Source organism: Erinaceus europaeus, chromosome 7 (assembly GCF_950295315.1).
Source record: "Erinaceus europaeus chromosome 7, mEriEur2.1, whole genome shotgun sequence".
NCBI classification, from domain to species: Eukaryota; Metazoa; Chordata; class Mammalia; order Eulipotyphla; family Erinaceidae; genus Erinaceus; species Erinaceus europaeus.
In genome coordinates, this window is record NC_080168.1 from 93991259 (window position 1) to 94008179 (window position 16921).

A 16921-nucleotide genomic window follows, 5' to 3' on the forward strand; every position below is an offset into this window, starting at 1 on the left:
CATTAACTGAATTTCTTATTACATCTTGGAGGAAAGTCTAAAATAGCATGTGAAAATAATAAGAAATCAGTAAGTAGGTGTCCAGCAATACAAAAATCTACTTTATATGTTTTACTTAAAACTATGATTCTCAAGCTTTAGTGTCTTAGGATTCTGTTTCTTTTCTTAAATACACTCCTGGGGGCTGAGCGGCGGCACACTGAGTTAAACACACATAGTACAAAGTGAAAGGACGCACCCATGGATTCCGGTTTGAGCCCCAGGTCCCCCACCTGCAGGTGGATTGCTTCACAAGCAATGAGGCAGGTCTGCAGGTCTCTCACCCTCTCTATCTTTCCTCTTCTCCCTTATCAATTTCTCAGTCCTATCCAATTTAAATGAAAAATGGCCACCAGGAGCAATGGATTCGTGGTGCCGCACCAAACCCCAGCAATAACCCTGGAGGCAAAACACAAACACACACACACACACACACACACACACACACACTCCTTCACTTTCACACTGAAACAATCTGTCATATTCTAAATTATCACACAGCCTCCTGCATGTTTGAGGTTGAAATCCTGAAGTCGTAAGTCTACCAAGTGTGTATGACAGTATCTGTATGTAGGATCTGAGACTCAGCTCTGGCATTACTCTTGAATTTTAGATCATCTGCATGTGTTAGGCCAAATTTAACCCGATAGAAAACAATAGCTAATAAGTTGCTTTTTTTCATAAAAATTCTAAGTCAAATTACAGATAAAATTGTAAAATGAGCACAGATGTAAGAGCATCTTCCTCCTTTCTCTTTATATTCTCCCAACCTCCTAGCCACTCCTTCTCTGGGGTGGCCAGAACCAAAGACAGAATTCAGCTTTTGATAAAGTTCCACGTTCCAAGAAGCTGAGAAAGAGGGAAGGCAGAAGTGGACAGCTCTATGTCTCTTGATTTAAAAAATAGATTCAGGTTGAGTTATTGCTTATCCCCTAGTCGGGCAGGACAGATGCAGTGTTTCAGTGAGCAAGGGCTGCAGCTTCCAAGGCCCGAGCTTCCTTCCGTCTCTTCAGAAGCAAAGGGTTAGATGCATTCAATCTTTTTTTATCTTGATCTGCTCGTAGTCAACTCGCATTGTGGCCAAGGCACTGGTCATCTCCTCCTTGACATCTTCCCACTGCTCCTTGTCCTCCTTCAGGACCCGACTGGTGTGTAGTGGGGCTTGAGGGGCCTTCATTGATTGCATGATCCAGGGGTGGTTCATAAACTCTGTGATGGTCATCCTTTGAGTGGGCTCTGTTTTCAGCCGGTTCTGGATGAGCATTTTCACTTCTTTTTTTTTTAAGTGCTGTTTTTTTAAAAAAAATTTTATATTTTATTTATTTATTTTCTCTTTTGTTGTTCTTGTTTTTCATTGTTGTTGTAGTTATTATTGTTATTGATGTTGTCATTGTTAGATAGGACAGAGAGAAATGGAGAGAGGAGGGGAAGACAGAGAGGGGCAGAGAAAGATAGACACCTGCAGACCTGCTTCACCACTTGTGAAGCGACTCCCCTGCAGGTGGGGAGCTGGGGGCTCGAACCAGGATCCTTATGCCGACCTTGCGCCACCTGCACTTAACCCGCTGAGCTACAGCCCGACTCCCGAGCATTTTCACTTCTTTGGATACTTCTGACCATTCAGGGTTGGGAAACTCATAGTGGCCCATTCTGATACGAGTCTTCGTGCCCAGAGAGATGGCAAGGCCATGGTTGGAATAGAAAAGGGGATACCCACATAGCAAGATACATATGATAACAACCAAGGACCACATGTCACAGGGCTTGTCATACTTCTCCCGGCCCAGCAATTCTGGAGCCACATAGTATGGTGTATAGCAAGGAGTGGTCAAAGAGTTGTGGCTGGTGGTTTCCTTGGCAAAGCCAAAAATTGATGAGTTTCAGAATGGCATTGGACTTTTTAGAGGTGTATAAAAGATTCTCAAGCTTGACATCCCAATGAGCTATGTTGATTGAATGCAGATACTGGATGGCCTCACCAATACTCTTCCTGATTTCTGATGCTTCTCTTTCTGTGAATGCTTGGTCTCCTCTGTCCTGGATTCGGCTAAAGAGTTCTCCACCATCCAAGCACTCCATGACAATCAGCAGGCATTTCCTGCTAGCATATAGATTCTCATAGACATCCACAATCCGCACAATGTGTGGACACTGGGAAGCCCTCCAATTCAGTTCCACCTCGCGATGGGCCTTGGGGCAATCCTGAAGCATTTTAGGGCAAATTTCTCCTGAGTCCTCCTGTTGAAGATCTGCAAAACTTTCCCGTTGGTGCCGTTGAGTGGTGACGTTGTAGTCATCGATAATGGCGTTCTTCTTGATCTGCAGGCTCGACTTGATATGGAACTGAGGGAATTGCTGCAGGGGCAGCGGCGGCTGGGCGGGAGTCTGGCCTTTGGAATTGGACAGCATGGTGCCAGGATACCTGGGGGCTGAGACAGGAAGGACCGCGGCCGCCCCCTGCTCCAGCATCGGGCTGGGCACCCACCACGCTCCGGCTGGCTGGGAAGTTTGCTCCGGGCTGGAGCCCGCTACCCTGCCCCTGCCCGGCTCTCGGCGGGTCACAGGGTTCCGTGGGTGCCCCGTGCACCGCTGGCGCCCATGGGCCTGGCGCTTGGTGGAATGCGGACGGCAGGGCCCCATAAATTGCTTTATTGGGGCCCCATAAATTGTTTTAAGGTAGTGGTTCAAGGACTTTCCAGGTTCCATTTCATTTAGGAAAGTAGTGGTCATGAAAGTACTTCGATAAGCCAAAACTAAGTAGTAAGTAAGGTTTACTCTCCCTTTGGGTAAGGTTCTGAGCAAGCTTGTAAAGCCTGCCTCACTACTAAAGAGTCAGAATGGGAAATGCAGTTCAAATGTCCCATTAGATTTCTACTTACTTTCAACCAAAGATTTTTGAATCACATCAAGTATTCCAATGATGTTTCACATCAAAGGAAAATCTGTAAACCACAACTGCAGAAAGTAGGTGAAATGATGCAAAGAAGAGAAAACATTTGAAAAGGACTCTAACTAGCCATCATCAGAAGAAAAAATACATTCCCTTTTTGTGCCAAACTATTATTTGAAAATGTCTTATGTTCCTATTTAGATATATTGTGCTTTGGGGAATTCACTCTGATTACGTTGGAGAGACAATTTACCTAACTAAACAAATGAATTCATTCATTAATTCTGTAAAGTGACCAAGTCTCTAACTAAATCGAGTTCAGAATTCCAACCACATTTCCTTAGATATTTGCAGTGGGTGATGTCTTTGGAAAATGTTTGGCCATTTTAGTTAAAAGACAGGGTAACATTTGATGCAGCCATGATATAGAAAAAAAATCTGTTCTGTTCTAAAAATGTGTCTTGCAATGGAAATAGTTCTGACTAAAAGTACTTGACTTGTAGGGTGGCTCCCTAGAAATAAATGTAGGAAACAGAAAAAGAATTTTATTTTTTAGCAGTCGTCTATATAGATACATTCATGAAATAAAGAAAATTTTAGTAAATGCTCTTAAAATAGAGGTTTATGTAATAGAAATAAAAGAGATCTATTAACAGATTTATCAAAGATTATATTTATAGTCTATATGCCAAATGTATATGATCTTATATAAGATACCAAAATAAGTTGGTCAAAACTGAATAATGTCAAACAAATACAATGTGTCCCTTCTAAAATATTTATGAGAAAGGATAAGTATGTCTGTTTGCTGCTTTAAGTAATTTCTCTTAAACTCTGGCTTGACTCTAAGGGCATGTTTCCTGTGAAGTTTAAGATAATTGTGTTTTAACAGCTGTGTGAGTAGATAAGCATCCCAACAAGAAAGGAGCCTGTTCATTTGTGGTGCTAGGAATTTGAAGCAGAGTTGGACAGTGTTTCCATTGACAAATGGGTAGGAGAGTACCCAACAATCATCATAGAACTTCCTAGTTTCAGCCATGCTGACAATATAGTGCTCTTACCTATGAGTCTGTAATCCCTAGTCTTCTAACATATATTTCAGCAAGAGCAAGAACAAATCCTTTTCTACTATCTAGTAGGAATTAGCACACAGCTCACAGACATATTTCAGATGTCAGGTAGTCAGTTTCCTTCTTGGAGGTTCTTCTAGCCTGGTCCTTGACTTGTGTGGAGCTTAAATTAAAAAATTATAGCTGGGGAGTCGGGCTGTAGCGCAGCGGGTTAAGCACAGGTGGTGCAAGCACAAGGACCGGCATAAGGATCCCGGTTCCAACTCCGGCTCCCCACCTGCAAGGGAGTCGCTTCACAGGTGGTGAAGCAGGTCTGCAGGTGTCTATCTTTCTCTCCTCCTCTCTGTCTTCCCCTCCTCTCTCCATTTCTCTCTGTCCTATCCAACAACGACAACAACAATAATAACTACAACAATAAAGCAACAAGGGCAACAAAAGGGAATAAATAAATAAAATTAATATTTTTTAAAAAAATTATAGATGGGGAGTTGGGCGGTAGCACAGTGGGTTAAGCGCAGGTGGTGCAAAGCGCAAGGACCAACGTAAGGATCACGGTCCGAGCCCCCTGCTCCCCACCTGCAAGGAAGTTACTTCACAGGTGGTGAAGCAGATCTGCAAGTGTCTGTCTTTCTCTACCCTCTCTGTCTTCCCCTCCTCTCTCCATTTCTCTCTGTCCTATCTAACAACAACAACAGTAATAACTACAGCAATAAAACAACAAGGGCAACAAAAGAGAATAAATAAAATATTTAAAAATTGTAGATGGGGAGTCAGGTGGCAGCACAGTGGATTAAATGCAGGTGGTGCTAAGGGCATGGACCGACTAAGGATCCCAGTTCTAGACCCTGGCTCCCCACCTGCAGGGGAGTCGCTTCACAGGTGGTGAAGCAGGTCTTCAGGTGTCTGTCTTTCTCTCCTCCTTTCTGACTTCCCCTCCTCTCTCCATTTCTCTCTGTCCGATACAAAGACGACAACATCAATAACAACAACAATAACTACAACAATAAAAAAAACAAGGGCAACAAAAAGGAAAATAAATATTTTTAAAAAAAATTATAGATGACTGAAATTAGAATGTTCTATAATAGAGCACTTTTATATTTTCAATTTCATGTATTATCTCTCTGCAGATCTAAAAGTTTAAAGTGGCAGTGGATGATTCTATTTTTCCATACCTTAGACCCAACCTACTATATTTCTAACCAACTCTCTATGAACAGAAGACTTTGTGAGTCTTTTTTATTTAAAGAATGTATTTGCTTAATATATTTTCATACTTGTAACAGTGGATAAAGTAATCTATAGAGCATGTCATACAGCTTCTCTATACGGGAATAAAACTGTTTGATTAAAGAAAGTGTTCTGTCTTCTATCCACTTGTTTCTCATTTTTGAGTCTTTGTCACCCTGCTCAGGAGAAAGGTCAGAAGTAACTGCTCTCAACTAAGAAAAAAAAAAATCTTCCAGGCCATTATCATGAACAACATAGTTGTCTTAACCTTTACTCCTGTGAATGCTGAGTTGTTGCTTTGGATATTCTATACATATAATAGACTCTCCAGTTGACTGTCTCCAGCTAAATTTGCTGCATTTTCTTTCTTCAGTTCATTAGGAACCAAAATGTCACCTACTACCAGCAGCGCTGGTTTATTCTCAGAGGTGCTGCCCCAGCTGGATCCCTGCAGGCCCTTCAGAAAAACTTCACACGTTAGCGGGCAGTGTGACATTTGGTGAAGAGCTGCTGTGCCTATTTCCAAGATCATTACTTTGCTCTCTGCCTTTTTCAAAATGAAGTTGAAAGATCAGTGTCCTTCACAACCCTCTTATTTCATTTTTCTACAACATAGAAAAATCTTTCTTTTTCTTTTTATTTTTAATTATCTTTATTTATTTGATAGAGGCAGCCAGAAATTAAGAGGGAAGGGGGTGATAGAGAGAGAGAGACAGAGAGATACCTGCAGCATTGCTTCACCATTCAGGAAGCTTTCCCCCTGCAGGTGGGGACAGGGGAGCTTGAACGTGGGTCCTTGGTAACATGTGCCTCAACCAGGTGCGCCACCACCCAGCCCCGAAAAATCTTTATTTTTATTTTTCAATGTATGGTAACAGTTACATGGACACGGTGATAGAAAAAGACCTAAGTGGGGAGTGAGAGTGTTTTGTAGATATCTATCATGGGGAGATGAGAAACTACACCTGTGTTTACAATTGTACTGTAAAGCATTATCCATCCCCTAGTAAAATGACTTGGACAAAAAAAGATAAAATAAACTGAAATAAGGAAGGCAAAAATTAAAAAAAAAAAAAAAAAACAGATCTACGGGGGCCTGGAGGTAGCGCAGCAGGTTAAGTGCACATGGCACAAGGCGCAAGCACCAGCTCAAGGATCCTGGTTCCAGCCACCATAAGCGATGAAGCAGGTCTGCAGGTGTCTTATCTTTCTCTCCTTCTGTCTTCCCCTTCTCTCTTGATTTCTCTCTCTCTTATCCAACAATAACAGCAATAACAACAAGGGCAACAAAATGGCCTCCAGGAACAGTGGATTTGTAGTCCAGGCACCGAGCCCCAGAGATAAACTTGGAAGCAAAAAAAAAAAAAAAAAAAAGCAGATTTACATGAAAACTATTGAGTAAAAGAAAGCAGTTCTTTTTTTTTTTTCTTTTTGATAGTTTGTGGATTCAGACAGTTAGTTTCAAAAAAATAAGCTGACTCATGTAATTAGATTAGGTTTTATCCAATGTAGCTGTTTGATGGATTTTTTTTTTCTCTCCCCCACTGGGGTGATAGCTGGAACTCAGTGCCTGCATAACTCCACCCTCCTGGTGGCTTTTCTTAAACTTCTTTATTGGGGGATTAGTATTTTACAGTCGACAGTAAATACAATAGTTTGTACATGCATAACATTTCTCAGTTTTCCACATAACAATACAACCCCCACTAGATCTTCTGTCATCCTTTTTGGACCTGTACTCTCCCCCCAACCCAGAGTAAAAGACCCAGAGTCTTACTTTGGTGCAATATACCAACCCCAGTTCAGGTTCTACTTGTGTCTTCTCTTCTGATCTTGTTTTTCAACTTCTGCCTGAGATCACCCCATATTCATCCTTCTGTTTCTGACTTATTTCACTTAACATGATTTCTTCAAGCTCCATCCAAGATGGGCTGAAAATGGTGAAGTTACCATTTTTGATAGCTGAGTAGTATTCCATTGTGTATATAGACCACAACTTGCTCAGTCACTCATCTGTTGTTGGACACCTGGGTTGCTTTTCAGGTTTTGGCTATTACAAATTGTGCTGCTAAGAAGATAGGTATACACAAATATTTTTGGATGGGTGTGTGGGATTCCTTAGGATATACCCCTAGGAGAGGAATTGCAGGGTCATAAGGTAGGTCCAATTCTAGCCTTCTGAGAGTTCTCCAGACTACTCTCTACAGAGGTTGAACCAATTTACAGTCCTGGTGCCTTTTTTTTTTTTTTTGCCTCCAGCGTCATCTCTGGGGCTTGGTGCCTACACTACAAATCCCCTACTCCTGGTGGCCGTTTTTTCCATTTTATTGGCTAACACAGCAAGAAATTGAGAAAGGAAGGGAAGACAGAGAGGGGGAGAAAAAGACAGAGCTGCAGACCTGCTTCACTGCTTGTGAAGCAACCTCCCTGCAGGTGGGCAGCCCTGAGCTCAAACTGAGATCCTTGAGTGGGTCCCTGCACTTCCTATTATGTGTGCATAAACCTGTGTGCCATTTCCCAGGCCCCTGCTGGTGGCCATTTTTCCTTTTTAATTCCTTTTTTCTCTTTTAATAAAGGGTGAGAGACAGAAGGAGATAGACACAGAGAAAGAGTTGCACCTGTAGACCTGCTTCACTGCTTGTGAAGTTTCCCCCTGCAAGTGGGGACTAAGGGCTTGAACTCAGGTCCTTGCACTTTACCACCACCCAGCCCCTGAACTTATTTTTAAAGGAGAATAGAGTGAGTTGGGAAGTAGCACAGCAGGTTAAGCGCAGGTGGCGCTTAAACACAAGGACCAGTGTAAGGATCCTGGTTCGAGCCCCCGGCTCCCCACCTGCAGGGGAATCGCTTCACAAGCGGTGAAACAGGACTGCAGGTGTCTATCTTTCTCTCTCCTTCATTGTCTTCCCCTCCTCTTTCCATTTCTCTCTGTCCTATCCAACAACAACGAGATCAACAACAACTACAACAATAAAACAAGGGCAACAAAAGGGAATAAATAAATTTTTTTTAAAAAAAAAAAAGGAGAATAGAATGTTACAATTTGAACTTATCAACTGATAAGTTGATAAGTTCAAATCTCCCATACATCTTTAACAATCATAAAATGTTAGACCTGGAAGGGTCACATAGTCAATGAAGGAAACCAAAACCCAAGTTTAAAAGTGAGACTGCAAAATAGGCCTGTGCTGGAGCTGAACCTGATTATTGTTGTTGTTTGTTTTTTTAATTTACATTTAAATTTAATAGACAGAAACTGAGAGGGAAATGGAATAGAGAGGGAAAGAGAGACCAAGAGATACCTGCTACTTGTGAAGCTTTCCCACTGTAGGTAAGGACTGGGGGCTTGAACCTGGGTCACCGCACATGGTGACATATGCACTTAACCTGGTATACCACCACCCAGCCCCAGAGCTGAACCTGTACTTCTTACTACTTGTAGAGGAACATCTTCCTAAGTGTAAATAGGCAACATGTCAGCTACAAAGTATCCAGTGGATCGAGCAGCCCTTTCTAGTACTGAAATAGAAACTTCAGTGGAAATTGAAATATTTCGCAAATTCAGCCTTCTTATTTGTTGTTATTCAACAACAAATCTTAGATTGTGTTTTAGAGTGATGTCTTAGTAGTAGTCATCACAATTTTATAGTTGGGCTTTTTTGTTTGTTTGTTTTGTTTTGTTTGCCTCCAGGGTTGTCACTGGGGCTCAGTGCCTGCACTATGAATCCACTGTTCCTGGAGGCCATTTTTCCCATTTTGTTGCCCTTGTTGTTATTGTTCTTGGATAGGACAGAGAGAACTCGAGAGAGGAAGGGAAGACAGAGAGGGGATGAGAAAGACACCTGCAGCAGACTTGCTTCACCACTTGTGAAACTTTCCTCCTGCAGGTGGGGACCAGGAGGTTGAACCCAGCTCCTTGTGCACTTTAATGTGAGCGCTTAACAAAGTGCGCCACCACCTGGCCCCAACACTGACATATTCTTGAAAAGAAAAGAAGGAAAAAAAAAAAAACATGGTTTTTAATACAATACTATTAAAAACACTATTCAAATTAATTAAGACTACCTAAAATCAAAAAGAGGTTTTGCAGCCAGATTTGGCAAGATTTGTGATACTGCCAATAAAAGGAGCAGTCATAATAAGAGAATGAAATTAGCTGGTTGAAATTCAGGCTTATAATAGAACCATGCAGAGATGCTGCTGCGTAGGAGTGAGCAAACATCAGAAGAGTTAACAAATCCCCAAGCTTATTTAAATATCTCCCCAACCTAGTAAAATCCAAGGAAATTTTACTACAACAGTACAATTTTCCTTTATCTGAGTAAAGCTTGCTTTTAAGGATTACAGCAGTACAAGGAACTTAGTGTAAACTATCTTAATATAACCATTACATTTCTTTCTCTCTCTCTCTCTCTCTCTCTCTCTCTCTTTTTTTTTTTTAACCAGCGCACTACTCAGCCTTGACTTATGGTGGCCTGGGAGGGGGTGGAGGGATAGAACCTGGGACTTTGGTGCCTCAGGCAAGAGAGTCTCTTTGCATAACCATTATACTAGTTATCCCAACCCTGACCACTACTTTTCTCTTTGTTCTTGGAGCTTTAAACCACAGTAAGAGACTTGTCATCTAGTATTTAAGACAGGACTAGGACCAAGAAGATAGCATAATGGTTATGGAAAAAAAAAAAAAAAAAACCCTTTCATGTCCAATGTTCAGAGTTTCCAGGTTCAGTTCCTGGCACCACCCTAAGCCAGAGGTAGGCAGTGCTCTATTTTAAAAAATAAATAAAAATAAGGTCACCACTAAGAAAATAACTAGCAGAGGGAGCCGGGCAGTAGCCAGCGGGGTAAGCACAAGTGGCACAAAGCGAAAGGATCAGCACAAGGATCCTGGTTTGAGACCCTGGCTCCCCACCTGCATGGTGGGGGAGATGGGGAGGGTCGATTAATGGGGGGTGAAGCAGGTCTGCAGGTGTCTTTCTCTCCCCCTGTCTTCCCTTCCTCTCTCAATTTCTCTCTGTCTTATCCAACAACAACAATGGCAACAATAACAACAACAAGGGCAACAAAATGGGAGAAAAAATGGACTCCAGGAGCAGTAGATTCCTAGTAATAACCCTGGAGGCAAAAAAAAGGAGGTGTGCTGACAATTCAGCTATGAAGCAAATGAGCTTTAAAAGTTGAAAAGTTGAGGCTGGGCAGTGGTGCATTCAGTTAAGTGTATATAGTACTAAATGCAAGGACCCACATAAGGATCGGGTTCAAGCCTTGCTCCACACCTGCAGGGAGAAAGCTTCACAAGCAGTGAAGCGGGTCTGCAGGTGTCTGTCTCCCTCTCTATCTGCCCCTCCTTTCTCAGTTTTTCTCTGTCCTATCCAAAAAATGGAAAAAAATGTCCTCCAGAAGCAGTGGATTTGTAATACAGGCACAGGGCCCCAGCGCTAACCCTGGAGGCAAAAGGGGGGAAAAAAGTAGAAAAATGTAGGGGGAGATAGCATAATGGTTATGCAAAGAGTCATTCATGCCTGGGGCTCCAAAGGCCCAAGTTTCATCTCCCACACTACCATAAGCCAGAACTGAGCAGTGCTGTGTGTGTGTGTGTGTGTGTGTGTGTGTGTGTGTGTGTGTGTGTGTGTGTGTGTGTGTGTATTTCTTAGTGGAAGGGTTTTTTTAAAACAAAAAAAAATATTTTATTTATTGATTAATAAGAAAGATAAGAGGAGACAGAATAAGAACCAGACATCACTCTGGTACATGTGCTGCCAGGGATTGAACTCAGGACCTCGTGTTTCAAAGTCTAATTTATTCACTGTGTCACTTCTCAGACCACTAAAGTGGGCTGGCTTAGAAGCCAGGAAACTTTTCTCAGTCTTACTGCAATCAGAAAATACCATTTTGGAGTGCAGCCTAGAATGTTGCCATTGAGTGCAAGCTCAGACTGACAAGAGACTCAGAGGTTATACAAGCTTCTGCACTAAAAATGAATATACATGGGCCCTGGGTTACATGGATGTGGTAAACAGTTAGCTGTATTTATATATTTCTTCAAGTTTGGTAGCTACTCTCTGCCCTAATCCAGCTTTCTAGTTCTATTCTCAATCTGACTACATCTTCCCAGACAACATTTTTAGTGCACCTCCATGTTAGCTATCAAGCTCAGGCTAAAATCACGGGCCTAATATAAACATACCTAAAATAAATGTCCTAGCTTTTTTTTTTTTCAGGAGAATTCCAGGGTTATTGCTGGGCTCAGTGCCTGCACCATGAATCCACTGCTCCTGGAGGCCACTTTTCCCCCTTTTGTTGCCCTTGTTGTTGTAGCCTCGTTGTGGTTATTATTATTGCCATTGTTGATGCCGTTCATTGTTGGATAGGACAGAGAGAAATGGAGAGAGGAGGGAAAGACAGAGAGGGGGAGAGAAAGATAAGACACCTGCAGACCTGCTTCACCGCCTGTGAAGCGACTCCCCTGCAGGTGGGGAGCCGGGGCCTCAAACCGGGATCCTTACGCCAGTCCTTGTGCTTTGCGCCACATGCGCTTAACCCGCTGCGCCACCGCCCGACCCCCATGTCCTAGCTTCTTACCACCCTAAAATCCCTATTCTCACCTACTCTACTACTACTTTCTGGATCCTATTTATTAAACATTTTGTCCTGCCTAATAACTTACTGCCTTTCAGAAACCAAGTTGTGGATGCTACTGTGATTCCATCTTGAACTCCATGGGTGGATGGGTAGATGACATCATCAATGTGTCCCAGAACCTCACTACTCCAGAGCTCTACCTCCACTAGGGAAAGAAAGAAACAGGTTGAGGATATGGACTGACCTACCAATGTCCATATCCAGTGGAGAAACAATAACAGAAGCCAGAGCTCCCACTTTCTGCACCCCAAAAATAATTTTGATCTATACTCACAGAGAGGGAGAAATGTTAGGGAAAGATGACTAGAGGTTTCTGAAACCCAATTCCATCAGGACCCAAAGAAAAAAGAGGAAAGGGGGTCAGTGTTACTGCAGTGTGTTAAGCGCACATGACATGAAGTGCAAAGACCAGTGTAAGGATCCTAATTCGAGCCCCTGACTCCCCACCAGCAGGGGGGTCGCTTCACAAGTGGTGAAGCAGGTCTGCAGGTGTCTACCTTTCTCTCTTCCCTCTCTGTCTCCCCTCCTCTTTTGATTTCTCTTTGTCCTGTCCAATAACAACAACATAAGTGGCAACAATAACAATGACAACAAGGGCAACAAAAAAAAAGGGAAGAAAAAAATAAAATTTAATTTAAAAAAAAAGAAGAGGAAAAAAAGAAAGATGTGGAAGTACTAATAAATGTAGCTGTGACTTAAAATGGAAGAGAAAGCAGGATCATAGAAAAAAAATGGAAAAAATATATACAGTGACGGATAGTTATAGACATAATAATCAACCCATATCTGTGACCTTGGTAGAACCACAGCAGTTTCCAGTGGAGGGGATGGAGACACCGAATTCTGGTTTGGGGAACAGTGTGGAATTGTACTCCTCTTATTTTATAATTTTGTAAATCACAACAAATAAATAAATACTATTTGAAGTAAGCAAAAAAAGTTCACTTAGACCCAGGTTCAAGTCTGGCTTCTACCACAATGAAGGAAGCTTTGGTCCTGTGGTTTCTTGTCTGTCTGTCTGTCTGTCTGTCTGTCTGTCTGTCTATGTATCTATCTATCTTTCTCTCTACCTCTACGCCTCTATCTAAATAAAAAATAAAAATAGGGGTCGGGCGGTAGTGCAGTGGGTTAAGCGCACGTGGCTCAAAGCGCAAGGACCTGCGGAAAGATACTGGTGAGAGCCCTGGGCTCCGCATCTGCAGGGGAGTCGCTTCACAGGTGGTGAAGCAGGTCTGCAGGTGTCTGTCTTTCTCTCCCCCCTCTCTGTCTTCCCCTCCTCTCTCCATTTCTCGTTGTCCTGTCCTACAATGACGACATCAATAACAACAACAATAATAACCACAACAATGGTAAAAAAAAAAAACAAAAAAAAACCAGGGTAACAAAACGGAAAAAATGGCCTCCAGGAGCAGTGGATTCGTGGTGCAGGCAAAGAACCTCGGCAATAACTCTGAGGCAAAATAAAATAAAATAAAAAATTAAAAAATTAAATTAAAAAATAAAACCATTTATAAACATAGAAGCTAAAATTTTAAGTCATAGTTCATTCCAAAAAAAAACCAAAAACAAAAACAAGCTTCCTGTGACCCTCCTGATCCAGGCTTCCCCCAGGTGGATGTTCCCTTCTCACTCATGACAGATGATAGAGGAAGGAAGCACAATCTACATGCAGAGGATTACATATGGGGGTCTGATGGTGGCACACCGGGTTAAACGAACATAGTGTAAAGGCAGGGACCCACTTAAGGATACCAGTTCCATACTCTGGCTCCCCACCTGCAGGGGGTAGGGGGTCGCTTCGCAAGTGGTGAAGCAGGTCTGCTTATATTTCTCTCCCTGTCTGTCTTCTCTTCTTTCAACTTCTCTGTCCTGCCTAATAGAATGGGAAAAAAAGGTCTCCAAGAGCAGTAGTTTTGCAGTTCAGGCACTGAGCCCTAGTGCTAACAATGAAGGCAAAGGAAACAAACAAATAGCAACAGAAGAAAAACAGAGAATCACATACCAGCATGAAAGAAAAAGAGCCTGGACCTTCAGAAGGAGAAATAAAAGGAGACTGGGCGGTGGCACACTCAGTTAAGCCCACAGTATGAAGGGCAAGGATCCCGGTTTGAGCCCTCGATCCTCACCTGCAAGGGAGTCACATCACAAGTGGTGAAGCAGGTCTGCAGGTATCTTTTCTCTCCTCCTCTCTCAATTTCTCTCTGTCCTATCCAGTACAATGGAAAAAATAATGGCCACCAAGAGCAGTGGATTTGTAGTGCTGGCACCAAGCCCCAGCATTAACTCTGGAGTTAAAAAAAAAAAAGAGAGGGAGGGAGGGAGGGAAATAAAAGGACAGGTGGTGTGCTGTCAGGACTGTGTGCTAGACATCTCTACAATCTAAATTAATTTAATCTAATTTAACTCTTCATATACTCTACTCATCATACCTAGATGGAGATTAAAAAAAAGAAAAATGAAGTTTTAAAATATAAAGTGCCCCAGCCCCCCACCTGCAGGGGAGTTGCTTCACAAGAGGTAAAGCAGGTCTGCAGGTGTCTATCTTTCTCTCCCCCTCTCTGTCTTCCTCTCCTCTCTCCATTTCTCTCCGTCCTATCCAACAACGACAACAATAATAACTACAACAATAAAACAACAAGGGCAACAAAAGGGAATATATATATATATATATATATATATATATATATATATCCCACATCACTGCAATGTCAACACTAATCTTCTGATTCAATTCCCTCTGCTTTCAAAATATGACCTCTTCACCTCTATGTCAATGTATCTCAGTCAGGTCCCCTAGACCAGGAGAGCAAGTATCCTGAGAGAGAGAGAGAGAGAGAGATTGAGAGATCAAATCAGAAGTGCCAGTTTCAGGTTTCTCTCTGTCTCTCTCTTTCCCTCTGTATCTCCTTCTCTCTAAAAAAAAAAAAAAATGCCAATTTCAAACCTACCCACCCCTCACCCCTCCACACCCCATCTGCTTCCAACCAGCCTTGCACTGTCAGTGAATACAAAAATATGGAGGTGGGGCCAGCAAGGGGGTGGGGCTTAACAGACTAAGGCTGCAGCCTAGTCTGCACTTTATTCAGGCAGCTTCTCCTTACCTTGTAGCATCTCATCTGTCACACCTAACTCTTTGAGAAGATGCTGACAACTCCTATTTGACAAAGAGGAATAGTAATGTGTGATGTTCTTTGAACCCAGCACAACTATTGTTACTATGTAGAGGGTGGCATTCTTTTTCTTTCCTTCTTTCTTTCTTTCTTTTTTTTTTTTTTTTGTCTGCCTCTAGGGTTATCTCTGGGGCTCCATGCTGGCACTATGAATCCACTGCTCCTGGAGGTCCTTTTTTCATTTTACTGGATGGGACAGACAGAAATTGAGAGAGGTATGGGAGATAGAGAGGGAGAGAGAAAAAGAGACACCTACAGACCTACTTCGCGCTTGTGAAACATCCACCTTGCAGGTGGGCAGCCCACGTTCGAACCTGGATCCTTGTGTGGGTCTGTACCCTTTGTACTATGTGCGTTTAACAGGGTGCGCCCCTACCTGGCTCACACGGTGGCATTCTGAACTGCCTTCCAAGCATTTTTTTTTCAATTTTCCTTTTTTTTTTTTCTTCATTTAATTCTCTCAAAACTAAATAAGGAAGGGACTACAATCATTCCTATCCCACAAGTGAAAAAAAAAGAGACATAGAAAGAATAAGTCAGGGGTCAGACAGTGGCGCTTTGTACTATGTGTGCTTAACCCAGTTCGAACCCCTGGTTCTCCACCTGCAGGGTGGTCGCTTCACAAGTGGTGAAACAGGTCTGCCAGTGTCCGTCTTTCTTTCTCCCTCTCTATCTCCCCTCCCATCCTCAATTTCTCTCTGTCTTATCCAATTAAAAAATGGGGGGGGGGATGCTCGCCAGGTGTAGTGGATTCGTAGTGCAGGTACCAAGCCCCAGAGAGAACCCTGGAGGTAAAAAATAAATAAATAAATAAATAAATAAATAAATAAATAAATAAATAAATAAGTCTCTTCCGGTCCTGGAACATGGTGGCAGAGGAAGACTTGGGGGAGGGGGGGGTTAGATTGTTATATAGAAAACTGAGAAATTTTACCCATGTATGAACTACTGTATTTCACTATCAATAGTAAACCATTACCTCCCCCATAAAGGAAAAAAAAAAAAAGAGTCTCTCACCATCAGTCACAGAGCACAGCGCCAATACCAGAATCTTGTGTTGAACATGGACAGTATAATTCTATCACCTGTACTCTTAATCACCTCTTCTGTGTGTCATGGGTTGGAAGCAAATTTGATGAAGATTCAGTGCTTAAATAAATGCAACTGTAGGCCTCTCACTTTCAACTCAGTCTTGTAGGTTCATCTATGTGCGTTATGAATCACCTACCTCCTTTATTCCATGACTGTTGCTAAAAGGTCCATTCGTCCACTAGCTTTAAAGTTATACCTCCCAGCCGTTTAGACCAGATGTGACACCACACTTAGCTTCTCTAAATTCAGTCCCCTATGGGACTGGAAACATATTGCTAACCGATTCTCAGTGTGACAATAAATTCTTTTTAAAAAATTTTTATTTATAAAAAGGAAACATTGACAAAACCATAGGATAAGAGGGGTACAGCTTCGCACAATTCCCACCACCAGAACCTCCATATACCATCCCCTCCACTAATAGCTTTCTTATTCTTTAACCCTCTTGGAGTATGGACCCAAGGTCATTGTGGATGTGGAAGGTTGAAGGTCTGGCTTCTATAATTGCTTCTCCGCTGAACATGGGTGTTGACAGGTTGATCCATACTCCCAGCCTGTCTATCTCTTTCCCTAGTGGGGAAGGGCTGTGGGGAAGTGGAGCTCCAAGTCACATTGGTGGGGTTGTCTGTCCAGGAAAGTCTAGTTACATCCTGCTAGCATCTGGAACCTGGTGGCTGAAAAAGAGAGTTAATATACAAAGCCAAACAAATTGTTGAACAATCATGGGCTTAAAGGCTGTAATAGTGCATATGAAGTGTTGGGGGGAGGTCCTCCATTTTGTAGAGAGC

The 16921-nt window shown here is 42.4% G+C and overlaps 1 pseudogene; it reads right to left on the reverse strand.

Moving 5' to 3' along the window:
• Positions 1–998: 998 nt before the first annotated feature.
• LOC103119798 (MAP kinase-activated protein kinase 2-like) lies at positions 999–5761 on the reverse strand (annotated as a pseudogene).
• Between the last annotated feature and the right edge of the window lie 11160 nt (positions 5762–16921).